The sequence below is a fragment of the Schistocerca americana genome, chromosome 11 (assembly GCF_021461395.2).
Source record: "Schistocerca americana isolate TAMUIC-IGC-003095 chromosome 11, iqSchAmer2.1, whole genome shotgun sequence".
NCBI classification, from domain to species: Eukaryota; Metazoa; Arthropoda; class Insecta; order Orthoptera; family Acrididae; genus Schistocerca; species Schistocerca americana.
The window spans coordinates 168,280,347-168,306,196 of record NC_060129.1 but is presented as its reverse complement, the minus strand read 5'-3'; the positions used below and the strand labels follow the sequence as shown (position 1 = coordinate 168,306,196).

Sequence of the window (25,850 nt, the reverse complement as noted above, 5' to 3'; positions counted from 1 at the left end):
CTGGAGTGTCTTAGTACCTTGGCCAACTTTTTGCCTGTGCACACGACTTTCACTGTATTTTATGTGCTCCAAGGATCGCCAACTGTGCCTTTTAACTTTATGTCGACTTTCTTAAGTCTCTCTCTGTGTCAGTGTATATTTTAACCCTCATTGTCTCCACTTATTCTGTTTTTATGTCCCCATTTTTATCATCTTTATATATACAGTTTTCTCCTTTTATTAATTTTCGCGTCACTCGGCTGAAGAGTGGCAGATTGTGTCGCTGCCAGCCCTCCCCTGCCCGTATGGGGCAGGGGAATGAAATCACACAAAAATATATATATAAAAAACAAAGATGATGTGACTTACCATACGAAAGCGCTGGCAGGTCGATAGAAACACAAACAGACACATACATACACACAAAATTCTAGCTTTCGCAACCAACGGTTGCTTTGTCAGGAAAGAGGGAAAGACGAAAGGATGTGGGTTTTAAAGGAGAGGGTAAGGAGTCATTCCAATCCCGGGAGCGGAAAGACTTACCTTAGGGGAAAAAGGACGGGTATACACTCGCACACACACACATATCCATCCACACATATACAGACACAAGCAGACATATTGGCCTTTTAATATGTCTGTTTGTGTCTGTATAAGTGTGGATGGATATGTGTGTGTGTGTGTGCGTGAGTGTATACCCGTCCTTTTTCCCCCTAAGGCAAGTCTTTCCGCTGTTGCCTCATCAGGAAAGAGGGAAGGAGAGGGAAAGACGAAAGGAAGTGGGTTTTAAGGGAGAGGGTATGGAGTCATTCCAATCCCGGGAGGGGAAAGACTTACCTTAGGGGGAAAAAAGGACGGGTATACACTCGCACACACACACATATCCATCCACACATATACAGACACAAGCCCGTCCTTTTTTCCCCCTAAGGTAAGTCTTTCCGCTCCCGGGATTGGAATGACTCCATACCCTCTCCCTTAAAACCCACTTCCTTTCGTCTTTCCCTCTCCTTCCCTCTTTCCTGATGAGGCAACAGTTTGTTGCAAAAGCTTGAATTTTGTGTGTATGTTTGTGTGTCTGTCGACCTGCCAGCACTTTCATTTGGTAAGTCACATCATCTTTATAGAGGGAAACATTCCACATGGGAAAAATATACCTAAAAACAAAGATGATGTGACTTACCAAACGAAAGCACCGGCACGTCGATAGACACACAAACAAACACAAACAGAATTTTTTGTGTGTATGTTTGTGTTTGTTTGTGTGTCTATCGACCCCACACACACACACACACACACACACACACACGCACACACACACACACACACACACACTATGGATCGGGCTGTTCTAGGCAAATACTGACTTGACCACGGGTCTTGCCATCTCCCCTCCACACCGTCTGAGCACTAAGCTAGCGTCCAATAAGGAGCCACCAGACGACTACCAATGAGAAAGTGGTGTCCGTACTTACTCTATGCACTCTACTTTAAAAATGATTTCGTTTTAAGATATTGTTGTGGACGAGTGAAAGACTGAAGTGTTGTGGACGAGTGAAAGACTGAAGTCTTTGTAAGTACTGCATTTGATATTAATTTTCTGAACTTAGAGTTTTTTTAAGCATTCAATTTTAAATTCATTACTTTTCATGACAAGGCTTCAGCAAATGAAAAAAAGAGTGAAATAGTTAATAGTATTTGTTACTATTTCTCGAGTGGGTTATATTCCCTGTTTGCATTTTTGAAACTATGGACCCAGACTGCTCACCTGCCAGTTGTTATCGGCATCTCGGTAATATCGGCTACTTACTATTATAAAATTTCGGGGATCAAATAAAATGTGAAAGACAGGGAGTCTGGGTAGGGTAAAAATGAGATAAGCAGGATCAGGTAAAAAAGGCATAGTTAGTTGGAGTAAACAATGGAAGAAATAAGTTTAAGATAAAGCCAACTTGTTTACCTTATTATTAAAAAACTTGCCGTGAACTCCAGTAGTTTAAATGATGTGATAGTAGGCAGGAGATTAAATAACTGCATGAAACAGTGTGCACTAATTGTAATATAATACAGAGGTATAACTATTTTCATTTCCCAGTACTGGAAAATTACCGCTTAATATGTTTCTGTATAAATTTGGTTTTTATGTTGTGTTTCTTGTTAGTAACATACACTTTTAATGATACTTTGAAGGAAAGCTTTTTTCATAGTCCATTTTTTCTTAGGTTTCACACATATATGAAACATGTATATGTGTAAAAAGTTTCAAAATTGTGGACTGGTATTATAAGACACATTTGTGTGCTACACTTTGAGCTGTTTTTTTCTGTTATTTGGAAAGGTATAGAAAAGTAGAATAAAAAAGGCAATCATATCTTGAGCAGCTGACTGCCTCCCAACTTCAGTTTCATCATAAGTAGTGCTTGATTTTTTTTTATTTTTTTTTTTAAATAATTAGTAACTAGCTCATTTACTCTCCTTATTTCAGTTTGGAAATCATTAGACTATCAGTAGTGTAGAATGCCTAGAAATTACATTAAACTGAAACCTTAAAGAGACAGACACAGAGTATGCTGTGGAAGTTTAAAATGAATGCCAGGTTTAAATGAAAGCCGTTACTCAAAATTGTAATTTAAACATATCACTGGTATCTGAGAGTAATGCTAAAAAGGTCTGAAAACATAAAAAAAACTCTTCTCAGTGAAGATGAATATACTTGCTTGGCTAAATGGGCCTTCCCTTAACTTCATTCAAGGTAAAGCAGATTGTTGCTGAGTATGTTCAGCTCAGTACTACAAAAGGCATATTTACCAGTGAAAAGAAGTTTTGCTGGTAAGGATTGGCTTTCAAATTTTACTAAACACCCAGAGCTGGGTGTTTAGTAAAATTAGAGCTAATCACTCAGAAACTTGAGAAATTTTAAATAATCTGCAGGAGCACACCAACATATCCATTTATTTGCCTTAAAAAGATTTTCTGTAAGATCTGGAGTTGGAACTATCAGACTAAACTGTATAAACAAATTTGTTACGGCTAGAACTGTTAGTGTACATACAGTCTGTAACATTAATGGACATACTTAATATTTCCCCTGCATGAAAATCTAACATAAATTTTGAGAAAAAGGGTTAATTTATTTGTTGGGACATAGAAATGTCCAATAGATCATTATATGAATTCTTTTTATCCTGCTCCATCCTTTTATTGTCCTATCACCTGTGTAGGTACTGTCTTCAATTTAGTTAATACATCATCTTTTTTTCCAATGAAATGTTTGTGTGAATATGAAACATTCTTAACCATATTCTGAAGAGTACAAAAGTTTTTCACCCAAAAAATTCAAAAGTTTAATTATGGTTTTGTTTTTACCCCTCCCTACCCAAGGTAAAATGGGTAAATATCAAATCGCAGTGTTGTCTATCATGTGTGTACATACCTGCTACACTTCTCGTATCAAGTGTATATCACTATAGGGAAGAAAATTCTGAAATAATTTATATAAAGCCAAGTGAAGAAGGGATAGTAATACATGCGCTTTTCTCTCAACAGGAAATTCTTCCACAGTGGGAAACACGTGTGTTGGAGCTGCACAGAAATGACTGTAATGTGCAAGAAATTAAATCTTTAAATGTTCTTGATGAAGATAAAACAAGGCAGGAGTTTGGACAGTGGTTGGCACAGTTTGAAAACATAACAAAAACAGCATATACAAGAAGGGGCACTGAACTCGCATCAGGAAAGTATGTCGTTTTTAAATGAAGGCTGGTCTGTCACCACAATACTCGCAGTGTAAAAGTTCACGGCTCAGTGCTAATGGCAACAAAAAAACACCAACTGTCCATCAAAAAATACAGTGACAATTCGTGCTGTGCATGACAAGACACAGAGGTAATTCTGTAGAGAAAGCAGTATGCTATAAAGAAATGCTGTGTGAGATCAACATGGTGCTGGGTCATAACTACAATGTTGGGAGTGCTGCTGCTTTAAGATTCAGCCAACCATCAAGTGATGTCAAAGAAAAATTAATCTCCCTGTTTGAAAGAGGTCATTCACCAGCCACTGCACTCGAGGCGATTTAGGTTGAAATTCAGCTGAATTGTTCAGATTACCCTTTAGTCCTTGCAGACAGAAGCAAGTGTTCTGATTACAACTTTTGTCACTGTTACCACTTGGAGTTTTGATTATGTTTTCAGAAAGCTGCAGATTTATAGAAATGGGATTACAATTACTGAAAGAGACAGTAGGGGAAAATATTGCTGGGGGAAACATCTATGGCCCAAGTGTGTTTCTGACTGATGACAGCCAGTGAGACCAAAATGCAAATAGAAGGAGCTTCCCAAACACAAAAACTTTGTTGTGTATATTTCATGTCCCACAGGCAGTGTTTCACTGGCTTCTCAAAGCAAAAAATTCCATACCACAGTAAAAACAGTGCGAGTTCTTCCACAATTTTAAAAGAATTACGTTTACACCAACAAAAAAATTAAGCAGTGGTGAACTATAATGTAACAAGAGTGAATATTGGTGAAAACAAAAAATTATTGAAGTACTTGGAAGGATCTCGGGATAGGCGAGAACTGTGGACCATTTCAAATCAGCGAGGTGTGCTTATACAGGTTGAAAAGTATTTAAACCGACAAACTCTGGGAGGTTGTAGGGGACATCAAAACAAATATTTTTCCCTAATGTCATTTTTTCCTATGAGGAATATTTAAAGTGGTAGAGGAAGATTTCTCTGGTGGCAAATTAATTAAACCAACAAACACTTTTCCATTTTTTTTTTTTTATGACCAAGAGACAACACATTAACACAACCCAATTTCAATTACTGTAGATTTTCAAAAATGCCTCCACTGACACATAAACAAAGGTTACACCGTCAGATCGTGTTCTGTCTGACACGGGCAAAAACCCCAGGAGTATCCTGAATTGTTCCTGCTGCTGCTACTATCTGGGCAACCAGATCCTCTTTTGATGCAACAGGATTTGCGTAAACAAGGTTGCGCATCTCTCCCCACACAAAAAAGTCCAGAGGGGACATATCTGGGGATCGAGCAGGCCACGATAAAGGAACAACTCTGCCAATCCAAGTTTCTGGGAACCGTCGGTCCAGGAATCGACACAAACGACGACTGAAATGTGCTGGCGCCCCGTCATGTTGGAACGATGTGCGTTGTCTTGTAGGGAGCAGGATGTCTTCCAGCAATTCTGGTGAGGAAATTGTAATAGTGCCTGCTATTTAATGGCCTAGGTAGCAGATACGGCCCAATTAAACAGTCCCAAACAACACCGACCCACACATTAACGAAGAGCCGCTCTTGATGAGCGCTAGTAACTGTGGCATGTGGGTTATCCTCACTCCAAACATGCGAATTGTGCGTGTTGAAGACTCCCCGAACGTTGCTTCATCGGTAAAGAACACAGAGGATGGAAATGTAGGATGAATTTCACACTGTTCCAGGTACCACTGCGAAAACTGTCTCTGAGTGGATAATCAGCTGGTTCCAGGTTGTGGATACGCTATAAGTGAAATGGACGTAACAATTGCTGTCGAAGGACTGTTCTTACATTCGTCTGATTCGTCCCCATGTTATGTGCAGTTGCACGAGTGCTGACTGAAGGATCCTGCTCCACATGCTGCAAGACAGCTTCCTCAAATTGCAGCGTTCTTACTGCGGGACTGCGTCCCTGTCCAGGTAATCTGCTAAATGACCCAGTCTCACGCAGACATTGGTACACAGCAGCAAAGGTCGTTTGATGCAGGATATGGCGATTAGGATATTGTTGTTGATAAACCCGCTGTGCAGCTCGTCCGTTGTGGTGCTTCGTAGTACGCACCAACCATATCAGTGTACTCGCTCCAGGTGTATCGCTCTATTAGACAATGCACTACTACACAGGTGGACAGCAGTTGCCTACAACTGAAGAGCGTAATACGCCCTCTAACAACTGAAGATCGTAATACGGCCTCTCACAATTGAAGAGCGGACTCCACCGGTTTAAATAATCCTCATATGGAAAAATGAAATTAGGGAAAAATATTCGTTTTGACGTCCCCTACAACCTGCTAGAGTTTGTCGGTTTAAATACTTTTCACCCTGTAGAAGGGCACAACACCAATAATATAAGTGAGACCTTTGTGAGAATTTTGAAGGACAGAATTTTTGAGAGGGTGTGTGCCTTCAATGTAGTTCAGATGGTAGACTTCTTTCTCACAAAGGTGAATTTGTATTTTCAGAGGAGAATTCTTGATGCTGCTAGTGGAGCAAGTCCTGAGCCTTTCTCCAGGCCTATAAAGGCTCCTTCACAGGAATTCTAGCAAAAATCAGACAGTGGATGAGGATGTTCTGCTGGGTCCCCACTGAAAAAAGAGACAACCGTTATTACATAGTAAATATGGTTGTTCTTGTTTGGACTTGTTGCCAAGGCAAACACATAGACTGGGGCAGTACTGTTTTACCATCAGAAAACTACAGGGAGGCGACGGATAATGACAGTATACGTAGACTGTATTATTTTATTGCTACAAATGAGCAACCTCCTGAAGGATGGCTAGAACCTCTGTATAGCTCTCAAAATGCAATGGCTTCAAGTTCTTCTAAACGTTTGGAGCAAATGGACACAGGGTTGCTCTGTGAAAGCCATGAAGAGGTGACATGGAGACAGTTCGAGACAAAGGAAATAATGATTTAATAGAAGAAATATAAGCTCGTCTCATAGTTTTTCCAAATAAATCCCCTGAGGAAATGAGGAAAGGGCTCAAAGCCATGTGCAAAAAATTGAGCAAGCCTGAAACTCCATCTGCATGCACATCTTATTTGGCAAATTTTGTTGAAGGTAAGTAAAACATACTTTTAAATATACATTATGGAGAGAAAGTAATTCAATATTATATGAATTCTCATATTTGTTACAGGATAGTCAAGAAAAATTGTGGTAACTATATTCCCATTCAGCCCACTGCAATTAGCAGAAGAACGAACAAGCTGGCAGGTCGCAGACGTCATCTGGGGGGGGAGACCGTGACCACACTCTAAGTGAAGCAAGGAATTTGTAAAAACAGAAGTTTCTGAAATGGTAAGTGTGGCACTTTGAAATTTATCTAGCAACTTTCCTTTCCCCAAAGGGCATATATAAGGAATCAAATAATTCTTATTTGTTTAACATTTGTAAGTTTGAGGCGCTACTTCTAGCACCGCTTCCAATGTTTCTTCCAGTGTTGACCTTTGAACGTACAATGCTGTTGGTTAACTTGTGTAAACTTAATACTGTGTGCTAATGGGTGTGTAACCACCAAAAATAATCCACAAAAGAAATGAGAAATTGCAACTGAAAACTGCCTCCAGACTGACCCCAAATCCACTATTGACAAAGGCTACAGCATACATGTTTCAGGCACCACTTTAAAAATAATTCTTATCTGAAGGCAACTCTATTACCATAATTAAAGACAAACAAAATACTTGTTTATGATTTGATGTGACTGTCAAGTGGAATAAATTGTAGACATTGCTATTTAAAAAACTGAAGCCACTCCACATCTTGAACTCGGTGTGGATTATTCCATTACATGGCAAGCCAGCTGAATGATACACTGCAAATCACTCATAAAGTGTTTGTACATTCTGTTTCATTTGCAAAAAAAAATATTATTTGATGACTGTACAGGAGATTAAATTCTGTGCAAGCAGCATTGTATATTTCCATATACCTCTGCTTGTTACTGTCAAGCAAATATGAATGTTCACAACACGTCTTGTTCCAAAGCAGTGGCATTGGTACATTATGGAATAATTGCTGATGTGTAAAAGCAATAATTTTTGTGCTAACACAACTTCCTGATTGGCAGTTGCCTCAAGTTCCCCCACTAGCTCAAAATCTCCATCCTGACAAAGATACAGACACTAGGATGTCGCACTATATAGTTCATTGTTTGAAAGGAGTGTGGTCAGGTGCACTACTTTTATAGAAGCTGTGTCCTATGTAGAACATTGTGGATGGAGGTGGGGGGGGGGGGGGGGGGGAGATTTAAAATTGTTCAGGTGTTATCCCAAATTGAGTGCTGCAACTACACCATCTAGCCAGGAAAACTACACTTGCTATTGATTATCACCCATAGTAATGTTACTCACCTTCAGACTGTTTGCTAATCTTGTTTAGATGTTAGGTTATTAACATCATGGCATTTCATTTCTTTGGTCCAGTATGTCTTGCATGCACGGTATAATTCTCATTAGATAACACCTAAATTGTAACATTAAACTAGGCCTGTATTTTTTCTGTTATTGGTTATCTAAGTGTTTTTGAAAGGTGTGGCATATAAATGTTGACTTTAACTATCTAATTACAGTACAATATAAAGATGTAAATACACACAAATGTGGATCCACTTTGAGTTTCATTCCGTTATTAATTTAATTGCTTGTTAAACACTAGTGCAATGTTCTTTTATGGCAAAGACTTGGTTTAGTGCATGTGAAAAACTTTTCTGGCAAGTGTTATGATGAACATTTTTAATCAATACAAAACAACAAAATTCATACCAAAAAAATTGAATAATATTTGCATACAAAAATGGATAGAAAAAGCCATGTTACACAAACATTTTCCCCCAACATTGAGCCAGTATTAGTGCAACAAACTTAGTAATCCATAATTTAGAAATAAAGGTTTACAATAATGTTAATGTGGATTTTAATTTCCTTTCAGGCTACCTTTCCATCACTAGCTATGCAATCATCCTAATCAGCTTTGGAGTTTAGAAGGTGCACGACTGCTTACTACACCATAGTGTGTAGTATTTTCTTAATCTGGGATCAAACCCAATGACAATTTTAAGGGAATGATTGTAATAATTAAGTTATTTCTTAAAGCTCGAGTCTATCCCGATTACTGAAATTATTTTTTTTTAACTTTGGGGCAAACCCAATTACTGAAGTACGTAAGTTTTTTTTCTTAAAGCCTGGGCCTAGACCGATTATTGAAATATAAACGTTTTTCCTTAAATTGGGATATCCCAACAACGTGGATACTTATTGTGTATGTTGCACAAGTTTCTGGGAAATATGAATGCTCTTTTCTTAAAATATAAAGTACATTTTATATTCCAAAATTTGACTTTTTTGATTAACATCTGTTCCTTCAGGTTACATGTAGCTTATTTGGTTTGTCCATATTACATCTGCTTTCTGAAGTAGTCATGTCAGCTGGTAATGAAAAATGTTTCCTGCATGTTAATATCTACTGGCAACAGTCAACTCTAGTACTGATAGGAATGAACTGTTATCTCCTTAATTTGTATGAAAACTTATTCTTCTAAAATAAAGTGAAGATATTTTGCAATGTTGATATAAACATTCGGCTGTTAACCAAAAGATTGGTGGTTTGAACCCACCCAGGAGCAAAATCGTTTTAATCGTCACCGAGGTGAGGACAAAGTCGACTTTGTTAGAGATACACAGCCACTGTGATGATCTGGCTGTGTTTGCATGATGCCACAGCAACTTATACACTTTCAGCCAAGTAACAGTGTAGGTAGAAACACGGCCCTACATACACGTTCTACTGTTTTCCTATTTATTTGTCATGTGTGACACTGCAGTAGAGTGACACCCACTAAAGGAGACACATTATTTACATTTAATTTCAGCGTATACACCATGAAAGCCATATGAAAGGGCCTCTCTCTCAATGTCGATTTGTATTTGGTGTCCCTTAAGTGTCGGTCTGCAGTAGGCGGCTGTTGGCCGAGCGACGTGCAGTCAGTTATGAACAAATTGCCCCCATTTACACCAAGGCTGGAGTTAAGGGATTGCTTATGGCGATAGCTTCCTCTGACATGTGAAGTCTAAACAAAAAGTTTCCATCTCAACCTAACTAAAAAGGAAGTAAATATTTTTTTTGCTAATTTTCAGTGGGAGAAAAGCCTTTCTTTCAGGCAACCACCCTAAACCAGAAAATTGCAGTAACTTGTTAAAAAACTTTATTTTTTGTGATTGAATGCCAAGCCAACTAGTCAGATTGCACATGTCCTTATATTACAGTTTGTGAGATTTTAATATCATGAGAATGAAAAGGACAGTGAATCTCTTTAAACTTTTATTTGAATAGCAGACAGAGAGCTGAACAGGGTAAGTGTACTCACCATGAATTTTTATGTCCAGCTTTTGGTGACACAATGTTCTGCTTCTGGTAAGTGAAGACAAAGGGGAAAAGCAAAGGAGTGTGGCAAAATTGTGAAATATATGAGAAGGCAATAAGATAATCAGGGTCCATAAAGACCTAAGCTTGTATGGTAAACAACTTGCAGACAAGAGTTGGCATGGGGTAGGTAGAGGAAAGTCAATTTGTATAATTTAACTGGGTGTTTCAAATCACTCTGGTTGCTTAGTCTACAGAAAACTATTCAACTGGACTGGAGAGAGTACTCATTTGTTTAATTTCATATACATATTAATGTCCAACTCCATGGACAAAGAATAAGAATATAAATACAGCATTGGCATACATTTACTAAATTCAAGAAACCAATTTAAGAAAGGTATTGACTATACTGATTACAATTTGTACATTCTGCCACAAAATAACACTAACAGTAAAACAAAATTGTGGTTATTCACATAAAGCAATCTTTTAAAAAATGAGGCTATACTGTGATATGGACTATTGTGTTGTTTAAACTAATTGGGATTTCATATAATCTTCTGTAGTCTTTCCAGAGTAAAATTGGACTTTGCCCTAATCCATACCAAGCTCTGTTAGACTTAGATGCCTGGTGCCCTTAAATCCCCAATCATCATTGCCCTTAAATTGCCAGCAAGCTTATTGTACATATATCTCTCACTGCCATTTGACTAGTGAAATGATGGTCAACTTTAATGATATTATTGGGTGTAGCAGGCCTGCGGGTATTACTATCAACAAAAATGCAAAATTAAAAATGTTCAGAATGTAATCGTATGTACAAATTAATTTGCGATGTCAATGTATAATGACTCATTCCACATCACTTCACCCTATCATGCAAAATGATTCCTGGAACATGTTACTAACTAATTAACTAACTAACAGGCTATTTAGTTCACATAGTAGCCCTTCAGGACTACAGCATGTTAAAATTTTGTTTTAATTGCTCCTCTCATGAGGAATATCCATTAATGAATAAAAATTTCCATAATCAAACCTGCTTATAAGAAAGGTGTGTGTGTGTGTGTGTGTGTGTGTGTGTGTGTGTGTGTGTGTGAACAAGAGCAGGTATACCTTGTCCAGCAATATGCATTAAACACAATTAATATTGACAGGGTGCTTCAAGTTGATGAGATATCTCACTTCAAAAAAACTTAGTAAAACATATATTATGACCTGAGTAGGTTAGTGTCACTCGGGGGACTGTATTATACTCAATCTGTTTCTTCATTTATATTTTCCACAAAGTGTCACGCATTGAGGATAAATTCCATTCACTAACGATGATAGTGCGTAATCACAGATTAAAAATCCAAGCCAGTTGACAGAGAAACCAAATGAATGTCTCAAAGATGTTTAAAATTCATCACAGAAAGACAAAATGGCTCTGAACGTAAAGAAAACTAATTGTATGAACTTCCAGTCGAATACAAAGCATAGTCAGGCTTGTCTAATGGTTAACAAAGATCTATTAAAATATGTGACAGACTAAATTCGTGGGCATTAATGTGTTGCTAGCTGGAACAGGGAAAACATGCAAACATTTTGGTAGAGTGCATGTTACACTACTCTGAGAATTTTCAAAGTGATCTGCTTTGTAAATAAACATTCAGCCATCAGTTATGTGATAAAATTTTAGGAAACCTGTGCTTGGAATGTGTATGTACATTGTCTTCAAGGCACATGCAAACAGAAAAAGGCACTATTGCTGTATGGAGTAATATTAGACAAATTCACAAGCTTCTGAAGTGTCCCAGATAGATGTGATTTTTAAATCTGAGACAGTTTGTGGAACAAGTAACTAAAAGTATATTTCCACATTTTCTGTTGTTCTTAAAATTATTTGTAGTATAATACTGTTAAAACAAATATTAGTGACCATTTTTAGATTCAAAGTTGAGGTAGAAATGGACAATGGAAGACAAAAGATGGACAAATGTAATACCTCCGTATCATTTAACAACAATGGGGGTGTAAAAAACTGACAGGCCAGACCTTAATATGTACTCTGCATCCAGCCTGACATATTTACTTTTAAATCCAAAAGTTGTTACCTTTTGAAAAGTCTTACTTTGTTCAGTGAAAAAAGTTTTGCTAAGATCCAAGGTAACTGATGTTATCAAAAAATATTCCATTACACTTGAACTGATTTAGTAAAATTCTTTAACCTGTATAAAAATATCACAAGCAACATTTCTGGGCCTGCATGAATGTACTTTTATGAGGTTAGCCAAAACTCTTACATGAGTAAATGTTTTTGCAGATTAGACTAAAAAAATGTATTGAAAATAATTACATTCTATCCTTGTTTATAACGATTAGGACAGTTACGTTTCCTCTTGTTTACCTATCCTAGGCTTCCAACTCAACAGGCCAATGGTAAGTATATTTTACTGTGCCGTAAATGCCTTTGAAATCTGGTACTGCCAATTTCTCTAATATATAATGACTGACTGTGCAAAATTCATCTTCTATTGGAGCAAACATAGGTACATTCGCTGATGTGTCCATGTTATACCCTATGTGCACTAAAATTATGTAGGGACCTAGAAACAATTACAAAAGCTGGAGTCAGACAAATGGTACCATTTAATACTGTAAAAAGGTCATGAAAGAGTAATACACTAATTAGACTGGTTTGGCTTACTTAATCTACAGTAACTTAAGGTTGCTGCCATGGAATTATATTTTAGCAAAACTGGGATAAAATGTATTTTATTATATGCTACTAATTTTTATCCAGGATAATGCTTCAAAAATTACCATAGGTACTGTTGCATATGTTGACCTCTCATACAAATGTTCTGTGTGCTTTGGAAATAAAGTTTCAGAAAGAAAATCATGTACATAAATGTAATACACCAAAATACTCTCTCATACAAATGTTCTGTGTGCTTTGGAAATAAAGTTTCAGAAAGAAAATCATGTACATAAATGTAATACACCAAAATACTGGTCAGCAGCTGCGAAACTCTAGGCATGGTTTTATTGAGCCTTGGTCAGTCTTTTCTGATGTGATTACCTTTGCACAGCAAAAAGTTAAGTCATAAGACCAAAATTTTTGCAATATTAATGCAACTTTGAAAAATATTTATTTTTAAATAGGTAGCTAAAAAAAAGTTAAAGAAAATTTTTTACCATGTTCCATAAAAGTTACTATAAAATCCTGTTTTTATTGATCCAGACATCTTAGTTTTCTCATAATAAACGTCACACACCACAGCACCCTTATGTCACAGATCAGAGCAGACGGGTGGAATCAGATGCTTCCATTGACCCCTAGTTTCTTAGTTTTTGGTCTTCTGTAATTAGGCTGACATTCTTGATTATGGCACATGCTGTTACGTAGCACTGATGAATACTTCATGGTTGTCCACAAGTATTTCAAATACTCATTTACAGTGTAGTAAATGTTAGTTGATAAATTATAACTAAAAACAAAAGATGATGTAACTTACCAAACGAAAGCACTGGTATGTCGATAGACACATAAACAAACACAAACACACACACAAAATTCAAGCTTTCACAACCAACGGTTGCTTAATCAGGAAAGAGGGAAGGAGAGGGAAAGACGAAAGGATGTGGGTTTTAAGGGAGAGGGGAAGGAGTCATTCCAATCCCGGGAGCGGAAAGACTTACCTTAGAGGGAAAAAAGGACAGGTATACAATCATGCACACACACATATCCATCCGCACATACACAGACACAAGCAGACATATATGTCTCCTTTCCTCTTTCCTGATGAAGCAACCGTTGGTTGCAAAAGCTTGAATTTTGTGTCTGTGTTTGTTTGTTTATGTGTCTATCAACATACCAACGCTTTTGTTTCGTAAGTTACATCATCTTTGTTTTTAGTTATATTTTTCCCACGTGGAATGTTTCCTTCTATTACATTCATATCATTAGTTAATAAATTTGTTGAGTCTTTGATAAAACATGGGATGACAAATAACATGTCAGATAGTATAACATAAAACATTTGAATATAATACTTCTTATCCTCATCATTTGTTAGGAGAAAGTCAAAATATGTGAATATATTACAGTAAACTGGAGCTGCTAATATTTACAGAATTAATACTCTGCCAGAATAAAATATATTTATGCACTTTTAATAAATTTATCATACACAGAATACCTGAGTTTAGCTGTTTGACCAAATGCTGTCAAAACTGAAATATAGCAGAATTTTTGCTTGAGCTGGTCTAACAGTCCCTGTTAAGATGTTCATCTATAGAGCAGGAGTTGCCTATTAAAAAGACTTTCAAACTCTATGTGAATGGTGCTTTATCTGAAACCAAGTTTTTAATGGTTGCTGACTTGCTGGTAATTTATTGAAAATTTGTGTACCTTAATATTAGAACCCTTCTTGGACCAAGGTAAGTGATGTTAGGTCTTTATGTAGTGTGTTGTTCTTATTCCTAGTGTTGATATTATGTATTGACCTATGGGTTGGAAATACTTGCAACAAATTTCATTAAGGAATAAATGTACTAGGAAGCAGTGGTTAGAATACGGTGTTCCACAAACAGGTTTCTACATGATATTCTTGAATTTATACCACAAATGATTTTTACTACACGCTTTTGCATGCTAAAAACTTTTGCTCGGTTTGATGAGTTAGCCTACCCCAAAATATGATCCCTTATGACATAGTGGAATGAAGGTATGTAAGCTTTTTTACATTTATGGGACAAGTTCCAACCCATGTGAATCATCTCGTTTTTTGGGTCTATGGAATGAAAACTGAATCTAATCTCATCCTACATCTGACATCATTCTCACTGGTAATACGGACTTGTTTCGGGGCTTCAGCAATTCTATGGTATGAACTTCCCAACTGAATTTATTATAGAGTTGTGATCCCAGAAATTTAACACTGTCAACCTTTTCGATCTGCATGTTTTCATCCGTTATATACGAATCTATCACATTAGTATATTTTTGTGTTGTATTACAAGGCTTAACACTTGTTCTATTAAGTGAATGGCACAAGAACTTTTGCTCCGAATTTAACCTACAGTCTTCAACTTACATGTTACTTCATACATAAAAACACGTCTTGTTAACATTTAACTTAAACAGTGCCGTGGTGAAGTTTCTGTTGCAGCTGCGAGGATAATATTTCTAATAGTGACCGATAATCTACATACATATAATATGAAACACTAATAATCGTTCAAACCTCAACTAAAATGTACCCGCAGTTAATTAGCTAAGGTTATGTTATGGTTCATACTACATTCCTGCCATTTCGCATTACTCACATATTTATTGATAACTAAACTGATAGATTCCACCTACGTCGTTATTTAACTTTAACTCCATCGGAGTATTCACCATTCGGTAGTGAAAAATAACTTAACGGTTATAAACAAATAACTGGAACCAAAATACATTTGGCCTTTGGGCATTTGGCTCAACCAGTGCCACCTAGGAACAAGGCTCATGACATAAGCACTACGGGGGTGAAAGCTATATGGGTGAAGAGGCAACAAGCCACGTAGTTCCATTCCAGACCACTAGAGGTGCTAGGGGGTCAAACGAAGCTGGAATTGACCAATGAGAGCCGTCTAAACTACAATGGTGGTTGTTTTGAAATATTCAATCATCTTGCTCTGCACTGAACCCAGTTCGATAGCCATCCCCTCGCCTACCACCACCCTGATGATATTACCCGTGCCGCCTCCTTCTCTGGCAGACCTCATCTGAGGCCATGGAGGCCCATGTCCCTTCTGTCACCGTCCACCCCTACCGTCCTACTTTACCCCCACAGGCTGTCCTCCTTCTCCGTGAATCCCACCATCTCTACCCGGGCACACTACGATGCCACCGGCAACTACGACGACACGTAAGAAACTTGCTCACGGCTAAGAAACGCCAGGACTGGCGGCAAACGTGCACCCATCTTACTGCTACACTTCCTATCGACTCGTCCAAGTACTGGTCTGCCTTCCGCCGCCTTACCGGATCTAAACCCCCTCCCTACTACCCTCTCCTTCATGATAATCAACCCTTCCCTGACGGCCTCAGTAAGGCCAATCACTTTGCCTCCCGCCTCTCCAACGTCTTTACCATCCCGTACGATCCCCAGTTCGATTACTCCCTCTTCCCGGATGTCCGTGATCGAACTGACACCTCTGTCCCTCCCCTCGTTCCTGGTTTCCAGTACTTGGACAACATTGCACACACTGAACTCAATGCCCCTATCACTACACAGGATCTCATTGCTACACTCCGGACGAAATGCAACACCGCTCCTGGTCACGATCGTGTTACCTACCGCCACCTTCGTGAAGCTCCTGCCTCCTTCCTTTACACTCTGACTGGGCTCTATAATGTAGTCCTGTCCACCGGCTACTACCCCGACCTGTGGAAAACCTCCCACATCCTGATGTTCATTAACCTGACAAACCGCCGTCCGCCATCTCCTCCTACCATCCCATCGGCCTTACCTCGGTCTTCAGCAAGGTCCTGGAATCCACCCTCACCCGCCGCATCCACCAGCATCTCCGCCAGCACCGCCTCCTTCCCGTTACCCAGTGTGGCTTTCGGCCGTCCTTCTCTACCGATGACCTTCTCCTTCACCTGGCTCATCTCCTCTCGGAACAGCTCAATTCCCGTCGCTCCGCTATCTTCCTTTCCCTCGACCTCGAACGCACCTATGACCGTGTATGGCATTCCGGTCTCCACTTCAAGCTCCAATCCTTTGCCCTTCCTCTTAACTACATCCGTCTGATTGGGTACTTTCTTTCCCAACGTCCTTCCTATGTCACCATCCACAACACGGATTCCTACACCTTTTTCCCCTCCGCCGGTGTGCCCCAAGGTTCCATCCTCTCCCCTCTTCTGTACCTTTTGTATACGGCGGACATGCCACCGCCTTCACCCCCCATCCACCTTCTCCTGTACGCCGATTACACCGCCTTCCTTGCCCTCGCCCCCACCCTGCAGTGCTCCCGTCACCTTCTCCAATCCCATCTTGACCGGTTCACCACTTGGTGCAACTAGTGGTTGCTCAAGGTCAATCCTTCCAAAACCCAGGTGATCATTGTAGGCAAAACCACCCCTTCCTTCTACCTCCTCAACTTCTATGTCACCGTCTATGGCCGTCCTATCGCCCTCACCCCCACCCTGAAGTACCTCGGCGTCACCTCGACCGTCGCCTCTCCTGGACCCCCCCATCTCCGGACAATCCGAGCCCTGGCATGCTCCCAACTCCGACTCCTCGAGCTCCTTTCCAGCCGTACGTGGGGTCTGGACCCCTCCACCATCTTCCACACCTATAAATCCTTCATCCGCCCTATCCTCTGGTACGCCCACCCCGCCTGGATCTCCGCTCCCCCTACCTTTTACAAAACCCTTCAGATCCTCGAACGCCATGCTCTTCGCATCGCCTATCGCATCCGTCTCCCCTCCCCCACGCGGATGTTGTATGACCTTAGTACGTTCCCCCACCTCCTCCTTTTCCTCGAACGGATACAGATCCTCTACACCTCCCGTAACCTCGATCCTCCTCACCCTCTTGTTTCTGCCATCCTCTCCCACCCCTGCCTGCTGCCGCGCCTGTATCTCCACATCCCACCTGCTCTCCATCTCTCCACCCTCCTTACCCTCTCCCGAGGTGGCTTCCGCCAACTCCCCCTCCCTGATGATGCCCTCCTCCCCTCCATCTACCCCTCCTTTGAACTTTGATTCTCCCCTCCTGTGTTTTTTCCTCAGGGCACCCTCTCTCCCTTCTCTCTCCCTTTCCTCCCTCCTCCCTTCCTCTCCTCAGCTTCCCCTACCCCCATACCTTCATTCCTTTCCCCATCTCCCCTCCCATTGGCATCTCTGCTCTCCCCTGTCCCTCCCCCACCACCTTCTTCCCCTCTTGGCTGGTCCCCGGACTTGCAAACGTTCAGTGGACATTCACACGCCAGAGATCATCGCCATCAGTTTTTCGCGTGTGTGCCGTCGTGTTTGTGATTTAGTGTTTCTCGTCGCCCACACTCCTTCGTTCTCATGTACCGTCTAAATCATCAGTGTTTGTGCACAGTGCTGACAGTTTTCCTTGTTTTTTCGTTGAGTGTGAATGGGTAGGAGGAGTCGGGGCAGACCAAGGAGAAGGTACCTGGATTCGGTTAAGAATGATTTTGAAGTAATAGGTTTAACATCAGACGAGGCACCAATGTTAGCACTGAATAGGGGATCATGGAGGAATTTTATAAGGGGGGCTATGCTCCAGACTGAACGCTGAAAGGCATAATCAGTCTTAAATGATGATGATGATGATGATGATGATGTGAATGGCTTCGTGTTTTTAATTATTGTATCTACTGTTTTTTAACCACGAGTCTGTTACTTTTCTGTCTTCATTTTCTCTTTTATTGTACTGCTTGCGGCTGAACAGCGGAGTAAAATTTTCCGCAGCCAGCCCACCTTGTATGAGGTGCAAAATAACAATAATGGAAAAAAAAGGGCTCTGCACTGGAGTCTGTGGTCCTCGGTTACAGTCGTCTTTGTATTTGCTTCATATTTACATACTACTTATCTTCATTATAATCAGATTTTTTTGCTTTAAATTCATACACCTCACCATGGAATTGAAGAAATTTCCTGCTGAAAAATGTCCACAATTAATTGCAAGGTAAGACATTTAATTTTTCATTAAATAATCTCATAGCTTATAAATGAAATGTATTCTCTTTTATTGTGAATTAAGCAGTGTGGTTTCCGTTTGGTTATTTAAATAACATTGATATGTCTGTAGTAGTTTTATTTATTGAAGACGTTTATGTTTTTTTTCAGAATATTCGACAAACAGATTGACATTGAAATACTCCTGCAAGTTCGTCGGCTGTTCATCTGGCTATTACGTGGGTTCAACAGAGAAAATTTGTAACAAGCATTTCTACAGGTTTCCAAAACAACCTCAAGAGTTGCTTCTAAAGTGGAAGAGTGTTTGTAAACTGTCACCAGATGTGAACTGTGCTTTGTGAAGATCATTTTTTCGAAGAAGATTTTATGAATAAAAGTAGGCATAGGCTAAACAGCGCTGTGTTTCCAAAACATGTGACAGGTGTTCCTTGTGAAATTGCCAAAATCGGTAGTGAATCAGGTGACACTGTTGTTGATAGTGACTTGGGCCTACCAAGCACTAGTGGTGCTATGGCAACTGCTAATACCAGAAGTGAAGCTGGTGTTAATGAACTACAAAGCCTGAGTTGTGCCGTGGCAAGTAGTTCTCGTGTAGGTGTTCGTACCAGAAGCGGATCACGTGGAACAGATGTTAATAGCGAATTAGACTTACCAAGCACTAGTGCTACCATGGAAAATCTTTATTATACAGGTGCCAATACCAGAGGTGAAACTGGTGTTAGAGAATTACCTACCACTACTTGGCTGAGCAGAGTAGTTCATCGAGTGATGCACCTCTTAAATTTTTTATCTCTCCTCAAAATGAATCTGCAGATAGTGAGTACACATTCTTATCTGAAACATTTTGTAATGAGGAATGTAGAGTTTTAGGTACAGGGTTTTCAAAAGCAGACTTAACTCCAACAAAATCAAAAATGTACAAGATTCATAGGAATACTCTAACAATGCTATCAAAACTGAAAGCAAAGTTACATCATGAAAAATCAGAACTGAAAGCACTTAAAGATTTATATGACAGCAATACTTTCTCTGTCATAGAATCTAATTTAAACCCTGTTGCCAAAGATTTCATAAACAGCCAATTACGAAATGCTCGTCGATCAGCAAATGCAAGGCGATGGACATCCGAGGATAAAGTATTTGCTTTATCCTTATACAAACGAAGTCCCCGCCTATACAAATATTTGTCAGTTCATTTTTGTCTTCCTTCTGTGAGGTATCTGAAATGTCTGTTGTCTTCTATACCTTTTGAACCAGGATTGAATACTTCGGCCATGAATGTAATGAAAGCAGAAGTTGAAGTAATGAACAACAGTGACAAATATTTTGCTTTGTTGTTTGATGAAATGTCTTTAGAAAGAGGGTTGTATTATAGTGCAAGCAAACAAGAAATTTCAGGGTTTCAAGATTTAGGGCATTTAGGGAGGTCAAATGTTCATGCAAATCATGCATTACAGAATAGTGAACTGGAAACACAACAGAAGGACAATGTCATTTAAAAACTACATTAAACATGAAATTAACATTGAGATTTCACAGACAATTAAGTTTTAATACTAATAGAATGTGCACTTGTACATTCAAAAAGCGAGTTGAAAAATTTTGGGAAGTGAAACTGAAACATAGTTGTGTATAGTAGAAATTAGGTTATTATTTTGCCTACAGAATGTTTTACTCTAATCACAGTATTTTACAAAGGAACTTTATAATTTTTCATTTCCAGGAATTCTTGTACTGAATAGAAACAGTGCTTTGTCAGAAATGCCTTTAGTTTATTTTTAAATATTGGATCTGGAGCAGTTTTTATTTGTTCTGGAATTTTATTGTGTAATACGACACCCAGATGAGTTATATATTTTTGGTATGATGATGTCCTTCAAAAAATTTGATGGATATTAGATTGCCCTCTGGTATAATGAGCGTGTATATCATTGTTTTGGATTAATTTGCCTGTTCTTGAGAGGTATTCCCTGGTGAATACGATTGTTTCTTGAATGAAGAGGGATGGGATGCTTAAAACATTAAGTTTTATAAATTGACATTTACAGGATTCCAGCTTTTTGAGGTCACAGATTATCCTCAGTGCTCTTTTTTGTAGTTTAAATATATTTGTGCTGTGAGTTGAATTTCCCCAAAAGATGATTCCATAGCGGAGCAATGAGTGGAACTGTGCGTGGTATGCTTGCATTAGTGTGGATTTACTTGTAGTAGATTTTAGTATTCTTAGTCCATAGCACAATGATGAGAGTTTCTTTGATAAGTTGTTTATATGTGTGTCCCATTTTAAATTTTGTTGGACCCATAGACTAGGGCTAAAGGTAGTTTGTACAGTTTGTGACCAGGGTGCAACCAACCAGAGAGAAATCTACTGAGTCCAGTCCATTTCATTTTGTAGTCAGAGATGAACCTATTGCAGCCATTTATGATGTCCCGCATCTATTAAAAATACTAGAAATGCTCTGCTAGGAAATAAAATACAGTTTGGGTTTAAAAAAAAGAGGCCAGTTTTGAATATATTCACAGGTCTTTTCTTCTGGATCAGCAGAAGATGTTTAAGACATTGCCAAAACTACATAGAAATCATTTTGAATTAAAGGATTATTTTACTAAAATGAAAGTCAAGGTAGCTGCAGCCCAGCTTAGTCATACAGTTGCTGCAGTTATTGAAACTTACGTGACATTTAATATCTTACCTGCTGAGGCAATATACACTGCAGAATTAGTTGAAAAGATGGATTGTTTATTTGATTCACTGAATGGTTCCTATTGTTATCCACAAGATGGCAAGTCTTATAAGTGTGCCCTGTCTGCAGAGTCCCCACATATTGAAATGTGGTACAGTCTGTTAAAGGAAATGGAAAATTGGAAAGTGTTGGAGCTAGGCACAGGGAGAGATAAGACAAATATGTTCAGTCTCATAAGTGGGTGGCAAACTACAATAAGATCACTGATGTTCATTTGGAACAGATTAAAAAAATGGCTTTAATTTTTTAAGCATGAGGGCTTTCAATCGAGACCCAGTGGAGAATGTATTTTGTTGTGTGAGGCAGCATGATGCTGCAAACACCAACCCAACTTGCTTTCAGTTCAAAGCAGCATTGGAAACAGTTATAGTCAATAACATGTCGTTACTTACAAAGTCCCACGCCCGGGTTCCCGGGTTCGATTCCCGGCGGGGTCAGGGATTTTCTCTGCCTCGTAATGGCTGGGTGTTGTGTGCTGTCCTTAGGTTAGTTAGGTTTAAGTAGTTCTTAGTTCTAGGGGACTTATGACCACAGCAGTTGAGTCCGGTAGTGCTCAGAGCCATTTGAACCATTTGAACTTACAAAGTCACTAGGTAATTGTGAGGATGATAGATGCATGCCATTAAACAATTTAAGGCAATTTTTGGGAGCTAGTGATGACAACTTTCTTGACTCCACAACAGACCATTCCATTATAGATCAAAGTGCTTTATATTGTACCCTTGCTGATAATGAATGCTGCTGGTAGTGGTGGGATTGATGTAAGAAATGACAGACAAGCAATAGCATATGACGCTGGCTACATGCTACGAAAGATGGGTGTAACAACTGAAACCAACTGTAGTGACTGTAAAACAACTCTGTTCTCACCAACACCCACAGAGCATCATTTATTTACAAGATTCAAAGCATATGATGCTTTAAACCCAAAATTATTGTATGCTAGTGACAGCTTAATGTCCTTTGTAGAAAATGTTCATAGTCAGTTGTATGCATTCCTAGATAAATGTGGACATCAGGAACAATTGGAGAATACATTCTATTCACTGTTTAAGTTTCCAGAGGAAAGATAATGTATACCTCTATTGATTTACAAGTACGTGAAAGATTGGAAACACACCATCAGTAATAAAAGACTTGATATTGTTCAAGACAAATTCAGTAAACGGTTTAAAGCTTTATAACAGTTAAAAGAAAATTTTTCTTGCATGCTTGAGAAATAAAATGTAAGTTTTGTTTTCATTTCACTGTTTTTATCCACCTTTCCTGCTTTTGGTACTTGGTATTGATGTTTTCTTTTTTGTGTTGAAACATTTACAGTAGTAAGATGTAGGCACCTTTTTAAGAAATTAATGGTCAGTAGTGCAAGTTTGCTGGGCAGTTACTAAGAACTTATAGTCCTGAAACATAGTTGTAACAATTGTTAGAATTCTTCATTAATTAATACTGTGATAAATATTTCTTAATTGAACCTCTTTAACTACTGCTTATTCTCTTAATAATAGGCTTTTTTTCTCCATTGACCCAGCAGCTTGTATGACGTAAAAATTATGACATTATTCAGGAATATTTGTAGTCCATTTTGCTGCTACAATGTTATTTTTCTTTTGCTTCAATTATTTGCACTACAAGCTTGTTTCGACTTACTCTCAGTTTCAAGTGTCGCATGTAGTTCTTGTGGGCCATAAAACATGCTGGAGCTTTTACATGTTGATGGATAACAATATAAGCATGTCCATTTAAGAGTCTATTTTTTGACGTTTGCGCCTGACAGTCGCTGCTCCTATTATGTTTCTGACAGACAAGTTGTCTGTCAGATGCAAACGTCAAAGATAGACTGAAAATATTACTGAAAAGGTTTCTGCTGTAGTACAGCTGTGTTTCAATTATTTTATTATGATGCCATCCAAAATAATTACATAGCACGGCCAGAAAAATAAGGTAATAGAATTAAAATAAAAATAAAAACCTACAACGTAAGTAAACTAGGGGGGATGCAACCCGCAATGTTTCAATATTTTAGTTTATCTCCATACCACTTGAGGCGCTGCTGTCGGTCTGTTTCCCACTTTTAACACGGGAGTTGCGTTTCTCTTTTTTTTTTGTTCTTACGCTGACGTCACACACGCAGTGCAGCGGCCTTGTTCCTAGGTGGCACTGGCTCATCTCTACATCCCGGCAAATCAATACAGCGTTTATCTGTATCTGATTGGATACCGTTACGCCCAGTTCTGGCTACTCATGCACTTATTGATCGGTAGCTTGGAGCCCAGATGGAATGGAGGGGATATAGCTAGACCCCGGGACCCGGGTCACGGAAGGAGTTGGGCTCTTCTAGCGTTGCAAGCGGAAGGTTCGGGGTTACTGTTTCATAGTATTCTTCATTGCGGGTAACTGTAGTTGGCTCTTGACGTTTGAGAATCACATTTAAACAGTGAATGACAAAATGTGGTGCAGCAGTGAGACGCCAAAGTTACCCCAGCGTTCTCTTAGGAAGCGGTTTTTAGCCGTCAGGTAAATCAGTAATTGTTTTGTGGAGGTTGCAGTCAGCATGTTATATATTTATAACATGTCATATAAGTTACTTACTGTAGTGTATCTACGTGGAGATGAGTAGATGATATTTGTAAGTCATTTATAAACTTACGCCTGTGTTCCAGAAAGTTCCACGCATGTATGACCGATAACTGAGCTACGGGTCATATGGATTTCGTCAAACAGAACAATGTATGTTGTTACACAGTTAATAGTGGCCCGAAGCTGTTTAATATAAATGTATGGCTTAGTTATTGAGGCCGCAGGAGCGAAATTTTTGAATGCCCGCCTGTTCGACATATGGATATTGATTTGCTGAGATTGGTTGTGGGGGTCATCTTGGCCGTCAAGATTTTCATTTATCGTAACCTCAAAATTTTCCTTTGCAATTCGAGAAATTAAATAGTGAACTCTTTATTTATAGTCAGTGACATAGTGAACCTTATACACACAACATTAAAAGCCACAACTCAGTTTTTATATTACTAAAATTCATTCAGAAACTTCATGTAATGTGGCTGAAAAACGTGTGATGGTGAAATTAAGTATAGATCGTTTCAAACTTCCTCTGGTGTTCGAGAAATATTCTTGTTTATTTCATAAAAGTTAACAAATGCTGCTCACTTTTTTTTCCATCGAGTCATACCAGAAATTGCTGAATGTTAAAAAGTTTTTGCAAGACATAAAACTTTAAAACAATATTCTGAAACTTATTATTTCAAAAATACATAATTTGAAACATCCCATTTCTACCTTGCACTACAGCTGTATGAAGTAAATTGAGTCTTACTACTTTTCCCCTATGCATCAGAGCATAGAATTTGAGAAACAGGTGGACTTCTGGTTGGGTAAGTCATTTAGAACCTTTTGTATTTGTTGATAAAGGGGATAAAAATATCTTGTAAACAGAAAAATGTTGTTAAAAGGGAAACAGGGCAACCAAGAGCACAGGAAGACTGTTTTTCTATCAAACTCAATGAAAAGTTTAACAAGAAGTCAGAAGTAGAAAACATTTTTAATAATCATTTTTTAAGTGTTGTGGAGAAAATAGGGTCCAGCTATTCCTTAGAAAATGCAAGGCAGTTTATGGAAGAGGCAGTACCTATGCAATTTGATAAAACTGAAATTCAACCCAACTCCCCTACTGAAATCAGGAAAATAATAAATTAACTCAAAAGTAGAAGCTCACATGGAACTGATGGCATTTCCAACAGAGTACTAAAAGCTTGTTCTCAACAAATAAGTAGGATTCTCAGCCACATATGTAGTAGCTCACTGAAAAGGCATTTTTCCAGATAGACTGAAATAAGCTATTGTTAAATCATTGCATATGTTAAAGTGACACTTCATCATTACGAAATGTCGTATTCATGATCTATGGAACAAGGATGATGATAAATGTATCCAGAACTAACTTTTTTTTATATCAGTAGTATCACACAATGCAGTACAATTTTGCTAGAACGATACTAAAATTTTAGTAATGAAAATGTTTCATGTTTTTTTCATGCAAAATGCTGTAATGTAGAATGTAGTGACACATGACTTAAAAATGTCCGGTTTAAAGAGGAATTATATACTTGGTAAGCTTTGAAATCTGTGTGCAGTGTAAGGGATTAGAGAAATATTGTTCCTTTACTCTTTATTACAGTGTTTGATTACAATTAGTAAATTTTATTTTTTATTTTCGCAATAATACCTGAAGATCTTCACACTGTGACTACTATCATTTCATAATAGCTGGCATTAGGTGATATTTGTATTGC

At 38.6% G+C, this 25,850-nt stretch overlaps 1 protein-coding gene across 1 annotated transcript in view; it reads left to right on the top strand.

Moving 5' to 3' along the window:
* Positions 1-23,689: 23,689 nt before the first annotated feature.
* The window catches only part of LOC124553859, a 47,818-nt gene continuing 45,657 nt past the window's right edge, over positions 23,690-25,850 (top strand). Inside the window, exon 1 of the transcript XR_006968154.1 lies at positions 23,690-24,063. The gene's annotated coding sequence lies outside the window, so the exon portion shown is untranslated. The remainder of the gene's footprint in view (positions 24,064-25,850) is intronic.